Here is a 15,993-nt window from a genome sequence, read left to right on the forward strand (position 1 = left end):
TTAGATGGTTTACCACAACCCACTAGGTTAACACAGCAAACGTTAGATCTTGTATGGCTCTCCCCACTCCTTCACTATTCTAGCAGCCGCTGTGATAAGTGACATCAAACGTACGTGACACTCGACGCGAAATTCGCCATATTGGTTTCGTGGCGTTATTCTTTCTTGTATTATAACTTGTAGTATGCCGTTTCAAGGGAATGGCACAATGAAGGTTTACCACAAACACGTTACCCGTGGTATGAATTCTTGTAATCAAATGCCTGTTAACGACGCAGTGGCAGAAAAAGCCTGCAGGACGTCGTAAGATCAATAACGGTCCTGATCATGTAATGTGCTCACATTGTATTCTTCTTTCTGCGAAGCTAACATGCAATAGTTGGTGGGTTCCACATATACACTTGCGTATTACGAAAATGTGCTATTTTAGTGATACACCACATTAAAGATCTTTCTAAAACGAATCATTTGTTAGTACGGTTTATTCTGATAAATCGTCGAGAAATGTACGTAAACGTGAAACGTGTGGGGCTAGTGGACTGAGCATTGAATTGAAATTAGAACTTAGCATTGGACTTACGTAGGTTGACATTTTTTGCTGGCTTCTGATTGCAAGTGAGGAGGAAATGTGAAAGCAGAACACTAATTACTGACGACCAACGTAACCTGAAGAAAGACTAGCATTAACACTCCGGTTATTAGCAACTGTAGACATTTACGACAGTGATTGTTTTGTATTTCAATAGCTGCCATACATGAGGTAGTTTCTGTTGTGCGCAGTGACACACGCGAAGCAATTCAAAGATTTAATGAAAGTAACTTATGTATCAGGAAAAGATAATGTCAATGAAATACGAGTATTGAAATGTGAAATAGACATACGACCTGTCACATAGATCACTTGATGAAATCTGCAATACAGTTTGTTAAAGGGCAGATAGCGTGGTCCTGAGTAAACCATTTTCATTTGTCATCAAAAAATTTTCAACATAGCAGTGATACATCAGCCATGTATTTACGGATAGCATGAACTTACGCAACGAGGATGATCAGGTCTTACGTATAAAATTAATTTTAATCAGCATAACAGATACATACTCGCACTTGTATACTTTCACGAAAATTTATTGTATTTTTCCTTTTTAATAAAAGTATGCTTATTTACTCCGTTTCTGCCTGTGGCAAAAATCTATTATGAAATTCATCGTCTTTCTTACGTCCCCAACTGGGCCAAATTGCTGCGAGTGAAATATTTAACTGACGTTTCTGCGATTTCCGAGGGGCAACTCACCCACGGGACAAGGTGATGTCAGTGTCATGCTTAGCTTACTCGAAATGCGTTTCTGGGCACGTACACTTCATTTTGACGTCCCTTCCGGATCTCTGGAGCCGCTTAGGTTCTAAGCTCATGCGGTTAATGCCGGACTGGTACCCAAGTCACGCCTCGGTTGCACGGTTCGCAAACATTTACAAACTTTTCGTTGGCATTCACATGAATGTCACTCTCACAGATAGTTGCGGTACAAATACTGAGTTCCCGGGGGAGGGGGGGGGGGGGGAGTAACGGGGTCGTGATGGCAGGAAGAGAATGAATCCTGCGATCCCTTGAATTAACCATACTACATCCGTTACTGCGCTGATGCGGGACAAATGCACAATACTGAAAAAGAACCTTGTTATTATTATGTAAATCATAGGCATCTGCGAAACGTTGAAGACCTACGTTACAGCAGGTAACATGTGAGGAAAAAGGGGGTGGGGGGATGAAGTGAAAGACAGTAACCAATTATGAACCCCTACCTCGCTCCAAAACCGTATTACCGATCCATGCCTGTCACCATTAAAACCGCGGAGGTCAGTTTTAAATCGACGATTATAGTCCCTGGTAAATCCATATTCAGCCTTTATTAGTCTTCATGTGCAAAAACTGAAGGAAGTCTCTATGACGACCATATGTGAGACCTTCCTGAATAACATAATCGAAATATGTCAGAAGAGTAGCATTTGGTTTCGTTGTATTCCGACACGTGAGGGCCGAGACATAAGTTCGCCACCCTCGTAAAGAGCTACTACGCGCAGGCGTCCATCGCGTCGGCGGTGGCACGGCACGCGGCAGTAAGTTGTAGGCTGGAATGCGAGCAGACATCCGGTGCACGCTGGCGCCACTCCAAGCGGCTCTCATATCCGGTCTCACGCCTCTGCGCGCTCGATTTACTACACCGCTCGGTATTTAAAGTGTACGCTCCTACTCCACTCTCACTCGCTCTAGCTGTGTTACGTATCTCGTTTTTATATTTCTTGTGCTTCGCGTGGGGACGTTGGCCATTGTGTTATCACACGCGCTGTCCGACAATTGTATTGTAACTTAGCTTTGGAATTTACGAGGCTACGCGAGAAAACTAGTATGTTAATTATTAAACAGTACAGGAAGACAACTATGAACACATAAAGTAGTTACACGTATTCACCTTAGATACTGGTGCCGCCATTGAAAGAGCTTTCTTGTTCTAAACAATATCCCAGCATTGGATTAAGATATCCATGATACCCTCTTCACCATCTCCACCTACATTAAATCGCATGGGTCCCTTTACAGTTACGCTGCAACAGTACTTCTTAAAATGATTCTCATAATGAGATATAACGTCCCGTTAACAGCAAGCTCATTACAGCTAGTACACCAGAGTAGTCGCTCAACCCTGAGAGGAAAATCGTAATCGGTCTTGGTAACAGACCTGCTACACATTCGCCTTCATTTAAAAAGTACCATTGCTACCGCTGATGCATACATTTCGCTACCGGAACGTCGAGCATGTAACGAGGAGACCGCGGCAAGTGCCATAACTCGATTTCACAGAAAATTCGCTCAGTAGAAGTCACTTTGGATAATTGGGATGAAATCATCTTCCAAAACCTTCAAGTACGGTTCGGTAGTCACCGTGCCCTCAAGGAATAACACACCGATTATTCAATGACTCGACATTGCACACCACACCGTCACCTCTTGACGGTAAAAAGACTCCTCTATCGCGAAATACAAATGAAAGTGGCTTCGTCGCTAAACCAAACAATGTTCATTCTAATTCCCATCATGCCCCGCGGCCCACCGTGCTGTTTGGACGTCCTAATGCAAACCATTCAGACATTATGACGATTTTATTTCAAATCGTTCAATAATTGTCACCTTGTATATTATATAATAAAGGTATGGCAGTTATTGTGAAACACAGTGGTAATTTTATAATTAATGTAACGCCCTTGTGTCCCCTAACTTCAAAAATGGTCCAAATGGCTCTGAGCACTATGGGACTTAACATCTGAGGTCATCAGTCCCATAGACTTAGAACTACTTAAACCTAACTAACCTAAGGACATCACACACGTCCATGCCCGAGGCAGGATTCGAACCTGCGACCGTAGCGGTCGCGCGGTTCCAGACTGAAGCACCTAGAAGCGCTCGACCACTCTGGCCGGCACCTAACTTCATGATGAACATTCCTATAGTAGTAACGTTCTACGAATATGGGTACATAACTGAAAAAATAAAATAAATAAAAACAGTAACCGGTTTTCGAACACGGGACGCAAAAGAGAAAGTCCACGGTGCCACCAGATGGAGTGAATGATAAAAGGCATCTAACTTACATCGAAAACTTTGACGTCGTTTCCTCAGCAACGGTCGATCATCTACGGATAAGCTGAGACACCCACTTCCATCGAGTGAAGTTTCTGGGAAAACATATTACGGTACTTACTGCGTTCTCCTCGTGCTTCTGCTACACCGTGGAAAAGCGACAGCAGAGAGACGTGGGGATGAGAAATGAAGTGCATGTCTCGAGGTACTCAAGAACATCTCGAGCTACAAATATTGCATGAGACTCTCGAGAGCGTATTAGTCGACCATAGTATTGTTACACCTGGGATAGAGGGTGCTTCGGTCGGCTTATGATGAGTTTTTTGTCTTGACATTTCGCGCGGACTCGCTGAACCACTTGATAGAATACGCACACCTATCTTGAAATAATTCACAGTGCGATGCGTCTTCATTAGTCACCACTGCACTTGTTTACCGTAATGCCACCGCCTGTTTCCTATAATGCCCAGGAGACGAAGTGAAACACTATCGTGCCAGGTAATAACAATGCTTGGGACGGTATGACACCACAACACTCTGAGCGTCTGGAGACATTAGGCTCACACTTTTGCGGAATTGGCCAATAGGCTGACTCATCTACATCTACGTGATTGCCGCGCGGGACTAGCCGAGCGGTCTTATGCGCTGCAGTCATGGACTGTGCGGCTGGTCCCGGCGGAGGTTCGAGTCCTCCCTCGGGCATGAGTGTGTGTGTTTGTCCTTTGGATAATTTAAGTTAAGTAGTGTGTAAGCTTAGGGACTGATGACCTTAGCAGTTAAGTCCCATAAGATTTCACACACATTTGAACACTCATCCACGCGATTACTCTGCTATTCACAATAAAGTGCCTGGAAGAGGGTTCAATGAACAACCTTCAAGCTGTCTCACTACCGTTCCACTCGCAAATGGCGCCCGGGAAAAACGAGCACTTAAATTTTCCTGTGCGAGCCCTGATTTATCTTGTTTTATAGCGAAGATCAATTTCACCCTCTGTAGGTGGGTGCCAACAGAATGTTTTCGCAATCGGAGGAGAAAACTGGTGATTAAAATTTCATGAGAAGATCCCGTCGCAACGAAAAACGCCTTTGTTTTGATGATTGCCACTCCAATTCACGTATCATATCTGTGGCACTGTCTCCCCTATTTCGCGAGCTGGCCTTCTTTGAATTTTTTCGATGTCATCCGTCAGTCTCACCTGATGTGGATATCACACTGCACAGCAATACTCCAGAATAAGGCGGACAAGCGTGGTGTAAGTAGTCTCTTTAGTAGACCTGTTGCCGGCCTCGATGGCCGAACGGTTCTAGGCGCTTCAGTCCGGAACCGCGCCACTGCTACGGTCGTAGGTTCGGATCCTGCCTCGAGCATGGATGTGTGTGATGCCCTTAGGTTAGTTAGGTTTAAGTAGTTCAAAGTTCTAGGGGACTGATGACCTCAGATGTTAAGTCCCACAGTGCTGAGAGCCATTAGTAGACCTGTTGCACCTTCTAAGTGTTATGCCAGTGAATCGCAGTCTTTGGTTTGCTCTACCCACAACATTATCTATGTGATCTTTCCAATTTAGGTTATTTGTTATTGTAATCCCTAAGTATTTAGTCTTCCCCCCATGAACCATGGATCTTGCCGTTGGTGGGGAGGCTTGCGTGTCTCGGCGATACAGATAGCCGTACCGTAGGTGCAACCACAACGGAGGGGTATCTCTTGAGAGGCCAGACAAACGTGTGGTTCCTGAAGAGGGGCAGCAGCCTTTTCAGTAGTTGCAGGGGCAACAGTCTGGATGACTGACTGATCTGGCCTTGTAACATTAACCAAAACGGCCTTGCTGTGCTGGTACTGCGGAAAGCTGAAAGCAAGGGGAAACTACAGCCGTAATTTTTCCCGAGGGCATGCAGCTTTACTGTATGGTTAAATGATGATGGCGTCTTCTTGGGTAAAATATTCCGGAGGTAAAATAGTCCCCCATTCGGATCTTCGGGCGGGGAATACTCAAAAAGACGTCGTTATCAGGAGAAAGAAAACTGGCGTTCTAAGGATCGGTACGTGGAATGTCAGATCCCTTAATCGGACAGGTAGTTTAGAAAATTTAAAAAGAGAAATGGTTAGGTTAAAGTTAGATATAGTGGGAATTAGTGAAGTTCGGTGGCAGGAGGAACAAGACTTTTGGTCAGGTGAATACAGGGTTATAAATACAAAATCAAATAGGGGTAATGCAGGAGTAGGTTTAATAATGAATAAAAAAATAGGAGTGCGGGTAAGCTACTACAAACAGCATAGTGAACGCATTATTGTGGTCAAGATAGACACGAAGCCCATGCCTACCACAGTAGTACAAGTTTATATGACAACTAGCTCCGCAGATGACGAAGAGATTGATGAAATGTATGATGAAATAAAAGAAATTATTCAGATAGTGAAGGGAGACGAAAATTTAATAGTCATGGGTGACTGCAATTCGACAGTAGGAAAAGGAAGAGAAGGAAACGCAGTCGGTGAATATGGAATGGGGCTAAGGAACGAAAGAGGAAGCCGACTGGTAGAATTTTGCACAGAGCATAACTTAATCATAGGTTAACACGTGGTTCAAGAATCATAAAAGAAGGTTGTATACGTGGAAGAAGCCTGGAGATACTGGAAGGTCTCAGATAAATTATATAATGGTAAGACAGAGATTTAGGAACCAGGTTTTAAATTGTAAGATATTTCCAGGGGCAGATGTGGACTCTGTCCGCAATCGATTGGTTATGAACTGTAGATTAAAACTGAAGAAATTGCAAAAAGGTCGGAATTTGAGGAGATGGGACCTGGATAAACTGAAAGAACCAGAGGTTGTAGAGAGCTTCAGAGAGAACGATTGACAGGAATGGGGGAAAGAACTACAGTAGAAGAAGAATGGGTAGCTTTGAGAGATGAAATAGTGAAGGTAGCACAGGATCAAGTAGGTAAAAAGACGAGGGCTAGTAGAAATCCTTGGGTAACAGAAGAGATATTGAATTTAATAGATGAAAGGAGAAAATATAAAAATGCAGAAAATGAAGCCGGCAAAAAGGAATACAAACGTCTCAAAGATGAGATCGACAGGAAGTGGAAAATGGCTAAGCAGGGATGGCTAGAGGACAAATGTAAGGAAGTAGAGTCGCATATCACTAGGGGTAAGATAGATACTGCCTACAGGAAAATTAAAGAGACCTTTGGAGAAAAGAGAATCACTTGCATGAATATCAAGAGCTCTGATGGAAGCCCAGTTTTAAGCAAAGAACGGAAAGCAGAAAGGTGGAAGGAGTATATAGAGGGTCTATACAAGGGCGATGTCCTTGAGGACAGTATTATGGAAATGGAAGAGAATGTAGACGGAGATGAAATATTGCGTGAGGAGTTTGACAGAGCACTGAAAGACCTAAGTCGAAACAAGGCCCCGGGAGTAGACAACATTCCATTAGAAATACTGACAGCCTTGGGAGAGCCAGGCCTAACAAAACTCTACCATCTAGTGAGCAAGATGTATGAGACAGGCGAGATACCCTCAAACTTCAAGAAGAATATAATAATTTCAATCCCAAAGAAAGCAGGTGTTGACAGATGTGAAAATTACCGAACTATCAGTTTAATAAGCCACGGCTGCAAAATACTAACACGAATTCTTTACAGACGAATGGAAAAGCTGGTAGAAGCTGATCTCGGGGACGATCAGCTTGGATTCCGTAGAAATATTGGAAGACGCGAGGCAGTACTGACCCTACGACTTATCTTAGAAAATAGATTAAGGAAAGGCAAACCTACGTATCTAGCATTTGTAGACTTGGAGAAAGCTTTTGACAATGTTGACTGTAATACTCTCTTTCAAATTCTGTAGGTGGCAGGGGTAAAATACAGGGAGCGAAAGGCTATTTATAATTTTTACAGAAACCAGATGGCAGTTATAAGAATCGAGGGGCATGAAAGGGAAGCAGTAGTTGGGAAGGGAGTGAGACAGGGTTATAGCCTTTCCCCGATGTTATGCAGTAAAAGAAACAAAAGAAAAATTCGGAGTAGAAATTAAAATCCATGGAGAAGAAATAAAGACTTTGAGGTTCGCCGATGACATTGTAATTCTGTCAGAGACAGCGAGGGACCTGGAAGAGCAGCTGAACGGAATGGATAGTGTCTTGAAGGGAAGATATAAGATGAACATCAATAAAAGCAAAACGAGGGTAATGGAATGTAATCGAATTACATCGGGTGATGCTGCGGGAATTAGATTAGGAAATGAGACGCTTAAAGAAGTAAATGTGTTTTGCTATTTGGGGAGAAAAGTAACTGATGATGGTCGAAGTAGAGAGGATATAAAATGTAGACTGGCAATGGCAAGGAAAGCGTTTCTGAAGAAGAGAAATTTGTTAACATTGAGTATAGATTTAAGTGTCAGGAAGTCGTTTCTGAAAGTGTTTGTATGGAGTGTAGCCATGTATCGAAGTGAAACGTGGGCAATAAATAGTTTGGACAAGAAGAGAATAGTAGCTTTCGAAATGTGGTGCTACAGAAGAATGTTGAAGATTAGGTGGGCAGATCACGTAACTAATGAGAAGGTATTGAATAGGATTGGGGAGAATAGAAGTTTGTGGCACAACTTGACTAGAAGAAGGAATAGGTTGGTAGGACATGTCCTGAGGCATCAAGGGATCACAAATTTAGCATTGGAGGGCAGCGTGGAGGGTAAAAATCGTAGAGGGAGACCAAGAGATGAATACATTAAACAGATTCGGATGGATGTAGGTTGCAGTAGGTACTGGGAGATGAAGAGGCTTGCACAGCATAGAGTAGCATGGAGAGCTGCATCAAACCAGTCTCTGGACTGAAGACCACAACAACAACAACAATTATTTAGCTGAATGTTCAGCCTTCAGATTTGTGTGTCTTATCGTGTAATCGAAATTTCGAGGATTTATTTTAGTACTTATGTGAAAAACTTCACACTTTTCTTTATTCAGGGGCAATTGCCACTTTTCGCACCATACAGATATTTTATCTAAATCATTTTGCAATTCGTTTTGGTCATCTGATAACTTTACAAGATGGTAAATGACAGCATCATATGCAAACAATGTAAGACGGCTACTCAAATTGTCTCCTACGTCGTTAATGTAGATCAGGAACAATAGAGGGCCTATAACACTTTCTTGGGAACGCCGGATGTTACTTTTGTTTTACTCGATGACTTTCCGTCTATTATTACGAACTGTGATCTTTCTGACAGGAAATCACAAATTCAGTCGCACAACTGAGGTGATATTCCATAGGCGCGCAGTTTGGTTAGAAGACGCTTGTGAGGAACGGAAATCTAAAAATATCGAATCAATTTGACATCCCCTGTCGATAGCACTCATTATTTCATGAGTATGAAGAGCTAGTTGTCTTTCGCAAGAACGATATTTTCTGAATCTGTGCTGACTACATGTCAACAAATCATTTTCTCCGAGATACTTCATAATGTTCGAATACAGTAAGTGTTTTCCGCCTCAATAGCTGAACTGTCAGCGAGTTGGAATGCCACGCACGGGGGCACGGATTCGATTCTCGGGTGGGGTGGGAAATTTTCTTCCCTTGGGAACTGGGTGTTGTTTTGTCTTCATCGTCATTTCATCCCCATTGTCGACGCGCAATAGTCGCCTTATGTGGCATCGCACTAAATAAGACTTGCACTTGGCGGTCGAACTTCCCGTCTGGGAACTCCCGGCCACTGGCGCCATACGATCATTTTCATCCCCACAGTATGTGTTCCAAAACACTACCGCAAATCGACGAGAATGATATGGGCCTGTAATTCAGAGGATTACTCCTACTTCCCTTTTTGGATATTGGTGTGACTTGAGCAATTTTTCAGTCTTTAGGTACGGGATCTTTGTGTGAGCGAGCGGTTGTATACAATTGCTAAATATCGAGCTATTGCATCAGCATACTCTGAGAGGTACCTGACTGGTATACAATCTGGACCGGAGGCCATCGTTTTATTAAGTAACATAAGCTGCTTTGTTACACCGAGGATATCTACTTCTATGTTTCTCATCTTGGCACTTGTTCTTGACTGGAATTCAGGAATATTTACTTCGTCTTCTTTGGTGAAGGAGTTTCGGAAAACCGTGTTTAATAACTCTGCTTTAGTGGCACTGTTATCAGTGACATCACCGTTGTTATCACGCAATGAAGGTATTGCCTGCGTCTTGCCACTGGTGTGCTTTATGTATGACCAGAATCTCTTTGGATTTTCTGCCAGATTTCGAGACAAAGTTTCGTTGTGGAAATTATTAAAAGCATCTCGCATTGAATTACGCCCTATATTTCGAATTTCTGCAGAACTTTGCCAGTCTTGGGGATTTTGCGTTATTTTAAATTTGGCATTCGTTTTTAGCTGCTTCTGCAACTGCAATCTGACCCGTTTTGCGTATCATGAGCGATCAGTACCATCACTTATTAATGTATGTGGTATATATCTCTCTATTGCTGTCGATACTATTTCTTTGAAATCATTCCACAACTTTTCTACACTTACATGATCGGATCGGAAGGTGTGAAGACTGTCTCTTAAAAAGGCGTTAAGAGCATTTTCATCAGCTTCTTTAAATAGATATACTTTGCGTTTCTTTTTTATGGTTGTGGGTATTACGGTATTCAGCCTAGCAGCAACTGCCTTGTGGTCGCTAATCCCTGTATTCGTCAAGATACTCACTATCTGTCCAGGATAATTTGTTGCTAAGAGGTCAAGTATGCTTTCGCAACCATTTACGCTTCGAGTGGGCTCATGAAGTAACTGTTCAAAATACTTTTCTGAGAAAGCATTCAGTACAATTTCGGATGACGTTTTATGCCTGCCACCGGCTTTAAACGTATAATTTTTCCAGCAATCGAGTGTAGATTGAAGTCACCACCAACTATAATTGTATGAGTGGGGTACCTATTTGAAATGATACTCAAGTTTCCTTTGAACTGTTCAGCAATTATATCTTCTGAGTCGGGGGTTGGTAAAACAATCGAATTAATAGTTTAATCAAATTGTCAGGTATAACCTCTACCCGGTCGCAGGTTCGAATCCTGCCTCGGGCATGGATGTGTGTGATGTCCTTAGGTTAGTTAGGTTTAATTAGTTGTGAGTTCTAGGGGACTGATGACCACAGAAGTTAAGTCCCATAGTGCTCAGAGTCATTTGAACCATTTATAACCTCTACCCATACTATTTCGCAGGAACTACCTACTTCAATTTCGCTACAAGGCAAACTACTTCTGACGGCAATAAATACTCCACCACCAACTGTATTTAATCTATCCTTTCTGAACACTGTTAAATCAAATGGTTCAAATGGCTCTGAGCACTATGGGACTTAACATCTTAGGTCATCAGTCCCCTAGAACTTAGAACTACTTAAACCTAACTAACCTAAGGACATCACACACATTCATGCCCGAGGCAGGATTCGAACCTGCGACCGTAGCAGTCCCACGGTTCTGGACTGCAGCGCCTAGAACCGCACGGCCACCGCGGCCGGCACTGTTAAATCGTTTGAAAAAATTTCGGCTGAACTTATTTCCGGCCTTTGCCACCTTTCTGTACCTATAACTATTGGAGCTTCAGTACTTTCTATTAGGGCTTGGAGCTCTGGTTCTTTCCCAACACAGCTACGACAATTTACAACTACAATACCGATCGTTTCTACATCTACCTTACTGTGTTTTATCTGGCCCCATCTAGACGGACGCCCTTTCTGTGGTTCCGTGATAGCCTCTAACCTAAAAAACCGCCCAGTCCCTTCCACACAGCTGCCGGTACCCCTATAGCCGCCTTCTGTGTGTAGTGGACTCCTGACCTATTAAGCGGAACCCGGAAAGCCACCACCCGATGCCGCAAGTCAAGGAATCCGCAGCCTACACGGTCACAGGACCGCCTTAGCCCCTGATTCAGACCCTCCACTCGGCTCTGCACCAAAGGACCACAGTCGGTTCTATCGACGATGCTGCAGATGGTGAGATCCGCCTTAATTTCGCAAGAATGTCAGTTTAACATTTCCGCTAGCCGCCCGAAACCAGAGAGAATCTCCTCCGATCCAAAGCGACACACGTCATTGGTACCAACATGAGTCATCACCTGCAGTTGGCTGCACCCTGCACTCTTCACGGCATCCGGATGCACTCTTTCCACATCCGGAATGACTCCCCCAGTATGCACACTGGCTTCCTTCCCCTCCTTGGCAGCCATATTCCTAAGGACCTCATTATGCGCCTAATGTTGGAGCTCCCAACTACCAGCAAACCCACCCTCTGTGAATGCCCAAACCTTGATAGTCGAGAAGCTTCTTCTGGAACAGGGAGGACGACTGCATCCGCCTCAGAGACATCGTCAGCCACAGATAACGCCTGAAACCTGTTTGTCAAACGAACCGGGGAGGCCCTACGATCGGCCCCTCGGAAAGTTTTTTGCTGCCTGCCAGACTTTGGAATCATCTCCCATTCGATCACAGGTGAGAGGTCAACCATAGTGCAGGCAGTACCTGGGGCGGCCACAGCAGTGGACCGATCGGGGGACATATGGGATGTGCTCGATGTCCGTCGCATCCCTGCATCCGACCCCCCCACAGTGATGCCCCTTGGCGGCAGCCTCAAGTTTTGTGACGGAAGCCAACGCAGCCTGGAGGTGTGCGCGAAGGGTCGCCAACTCATTTCGCATCTGCACATAGTAATCACATAACCACAGGTGTGGCAGTCCATTCAGAGCTAATAGCATATGTGCAATCTGGTCGGCCCTCAACACCAAACAACATGCAACGAAAGTTTGATGATTTCTTTTGAGCTGTTGTCCTCGTTTGGTCTGAGCAGGAAAGAGCTGTACTCACCGCATTACCTATACTGCCTATACAATGCAAAAATGACATTTCACGAATGTCCTTGAAAATGAAGCACAGTGTTGTACACTTTCCATTATAACAGTTTTGAATGTCTAAATACTACCGGCATAATTCGCCATTTGAAACTGCATGAAATAATCCACTGCAATAGTGCATCAACTGGTAGTTCTTCTTTACAAGTCACTAAAACAGAAATAACTATTAACGACTGAATGTTATTAATCTCCTAGGGATAAAAGCCTTTTTTATATCTATGTTAGGGCTCTAGGTATAATGTGCATTATATCGGTTTTCATTGCTGTAGCCTCATGTAACTACTTTCTGACCTACATCTCCTGTATCTTCATATACACTAATAGCAAAATGTGGTTCAGCTCCTAGAATTTAAATTTTGGAGCTTGTTTAAAGCATGAATCACTATGAAACTTCCTGGCAGATTAAAACTGTGTGCCCGACTGAGACTAGAACTCGGGACCTTTGCCTTTCGCGGTCAAGTGCTCTACCATCTGAGCTACCGAAGCACTACTCACGCCCGGTACTCACAGCTTTACTTCTGCCAGTATCTCGTCTCCTACCTTCCAAACTTTACAGAAGCTCTCCTGCGAACCTTGCAGAACTAGCACTCCTGAAAGAAAGGATACTGTGGAGACATGGCTTAGCCACAGCCTGGGGGATGTTTCCAGAATGAGATTTTCACTCTGCAGCGGAGTGTACGCTGATATAAAACACTCCGCTGCAGAGTGAAAATCTCTTTCTGGAAACATCCCCCAGGCTGTGGCTAAGCCGTGTCTCCGCAGTATCCTTTCTTTCAGGAGTGCTAGTTCTGCAAGGTTCGCAGGAGAGCTTTCTGTAAAGTTTGGAAGGTAGGAGACGAGATACTGGCAGAAGTAAAGCTGTGAGTACCGGGCGTGAGTAGTGCTTCGGTAGCTCAGATGGCAGTCTGCCTTCGGCAGTGACACAGTGCGGACCGTGTTGCCTGTCGGCCGCGCTGTGGTGGGCGCGCCTGTTTGTTTACGCCGGGGCAGCTTCGCGTGTGCGGTGTTGTGAGTCTAGAACCAGATGGCACACTCGTACAGAAAAACGACTTTGAAGTTCAGTTTTGCGAACGACTATACACGACCAAAGGCACACGAGATTGAACGTTTCTTAAGAGAAGAGGTAAAAATCGATCCACAGGAAATCGTGGGAATCAATTTATCGATTGTTTCTAGCGTCGTCTATGTCAAGCTTGTTGACGATGCTGCTTGCGAAAGACTTCTACAACGATCACCGAACGGGTATCGTTTCTGTCATGCCGACGGGAATGTTGGTGCGGTTACAGTCGATCACGCGGGATTGGGGATCCGCACTATACGAGTCTTCGAACTTCCGTTTGAGGTCCCGTCTGAACTTGTTACCGACGCCTTTCGACCATACGGTACAGTTCTATCCCATGTGGCCGAAAAATGGACGAGTTTTACTACGTACCCCGTTTTAAATGGGGTGAGACAAATACGGATAGAACTGCGAAAGCACGTCCCCTCTTATTTGTACATAGGAGGTTGTCGAGCGATTATAATCTATGATGGGCAACCTCGCACTTGCTCGGGGTGCGGGAAAGAAGGTCACGTCCGCTCGGAATGCCTCCAGCGGCGTTTAGTGCAAACTCCACGGGATGACGTTCAGGCGCCACAACAGATGACTGTCTTACCGTTGACCTTTGTGGAAGCCCTGAGAGGCGATGTGAGGGAGATTTCCGATGGGCACCAGCAGCTACCCCCTATAGAGAACATGGACACCAACGGACTGGAACTCCGACCACCGGTTCCACCACAGCAGACACAGGACACCACACAAGAGATGCAGCTGACGGCCGCTCCAGACTCATCCGTGGCGGCTGCCAGTGCTTCCACCGAGAGCGCGATAGGCCAGGACCACGACGGATGATACGCAACCCAAACAGCCGATGCGGAAGCAAGGCAACGGAAACAGCGTTCGCAGAAGAGAAGAAAGAAGCGTCGACTGACTTTTGCTGACGATAGCCATAGTCCCGAGGGGAGAGTGGACGACAACGACAGTATCGACCTGAGACCAGTGGATTCAACAGATACCGAGATGACGATGCAGGAATTACACAGCGACGATAACTTGAACTCTCCTTCTGGTGACCGGAAGGCAGAAGTGGAGATGACAACTGTCCAACATCAGAGCGGTGACGACGTTGCCTCCCAACCCTCGACCAGTTCCGGAAATATGCTGGGGGACTGGGCGCAAGAAATGGACCAACAGGAACAGAATGAAAATACGAACGCGACGATTGAGGATAGTCCTGGCCAGAGGCCGGGAGGGGTAGGGAAATGTTGAACAACTTAGTGTGGTGAGGAGCGCCGGGGGTGCAGATAGACGCTTAATGACACCGCCCTACAACTGATGAACACACGCCAGGCGTACCGCATTGCCACGATAAACATTAATGGCATTCGGACACCGCTTAAAATTCAAATGCTGAAAGACATGTTACGCGCTGCGGACTTGGATATTGTACTCCTACAAGAAGTGCGTTTCACATCGCCGCCAGAGTTCTACGGCTACGAGGCACATTATTCAGTACACAATGAAAGTGGATGCGGTGTGGCGATTCTCACCAGGGAAGGAATAGGACTGGAGGACGTCATGTCTCTCCCTTCGGCACGTGGCATGGCGATCACTGTTGACGGCGTTCGTTTCATCAATTTATACGCGCCATTTGGCTCCACAAAACGAAGAGAAAGGGCGACCTTTTACACCGAAGAGATAGCACCGTTGTTCGCTGGACGCTATGATACCTATATAGTGGGCGGCGACTTTAATTGTGTCGTCGACAAAAAGGTCCAAGTACCTCATTATGTGCCATTCATGGAACTGCGTGCGTTGATTACCGAAATGGCGCTTCTGGATACCTGGGAACTGCAGCATGGTGACAGACCGGGTTATACGCTTGTAACGGGACATTCGGCGAGTAGACTTGATAGTGTGTATGTGACACGAGCTCTACGGACGGCGATACTGGATGCCGAAATCTGGCCAGCGGCTTTTACGGATCATATGGCGTACGTCTGTACGATTTCACTAACGCGTCAGAAGATATGGCGGAGTAAGGGTCACTGGAAAATGAATTGTGCACTTTTACGTGACACTGAATGTCGCCGGTCGATAGAGGCGGCCTGGGAGACCTGCGTTCGCCGCCAACGAGCATACACCTCGGTTCTCCAGTGGTGGATTAAATGCGCCAAACCAACGTTACGGAGCACGTTGATACGATACGGGCAGGGCAAATCGCAGTGGAACCGCACGACGGCTGATTTTTATTTTACAGCCCTGAGGGAGCTGATGACCCAACAACCATCGCCGGAAAGGCACACGGCAATGCGCAGTATAAAAGCCAAGTTATTACAGCTGACGAGACTAAGGATGGAAGGTATAATGGTCCGGGCGAGATTGGCGGACACAGTTGCTGCGGAAACCCCCTCCAT

Source organism: Schistocerca americana, chromosome X (genome assembly GCF_021461395.2).
Source record: "Schistocerca americana isolate TAMUIC-IGC-003095 chromosome X, iqSchAmer2.1, whole genome shotgun sequence".
In the NCBI taxonomy this organism is placed as follows: Eukaryota; Metazoa; Arthropoda; class Insecta; order Orthoptera; family Acrididae; genus Schistocerca; species Schistocerca americana.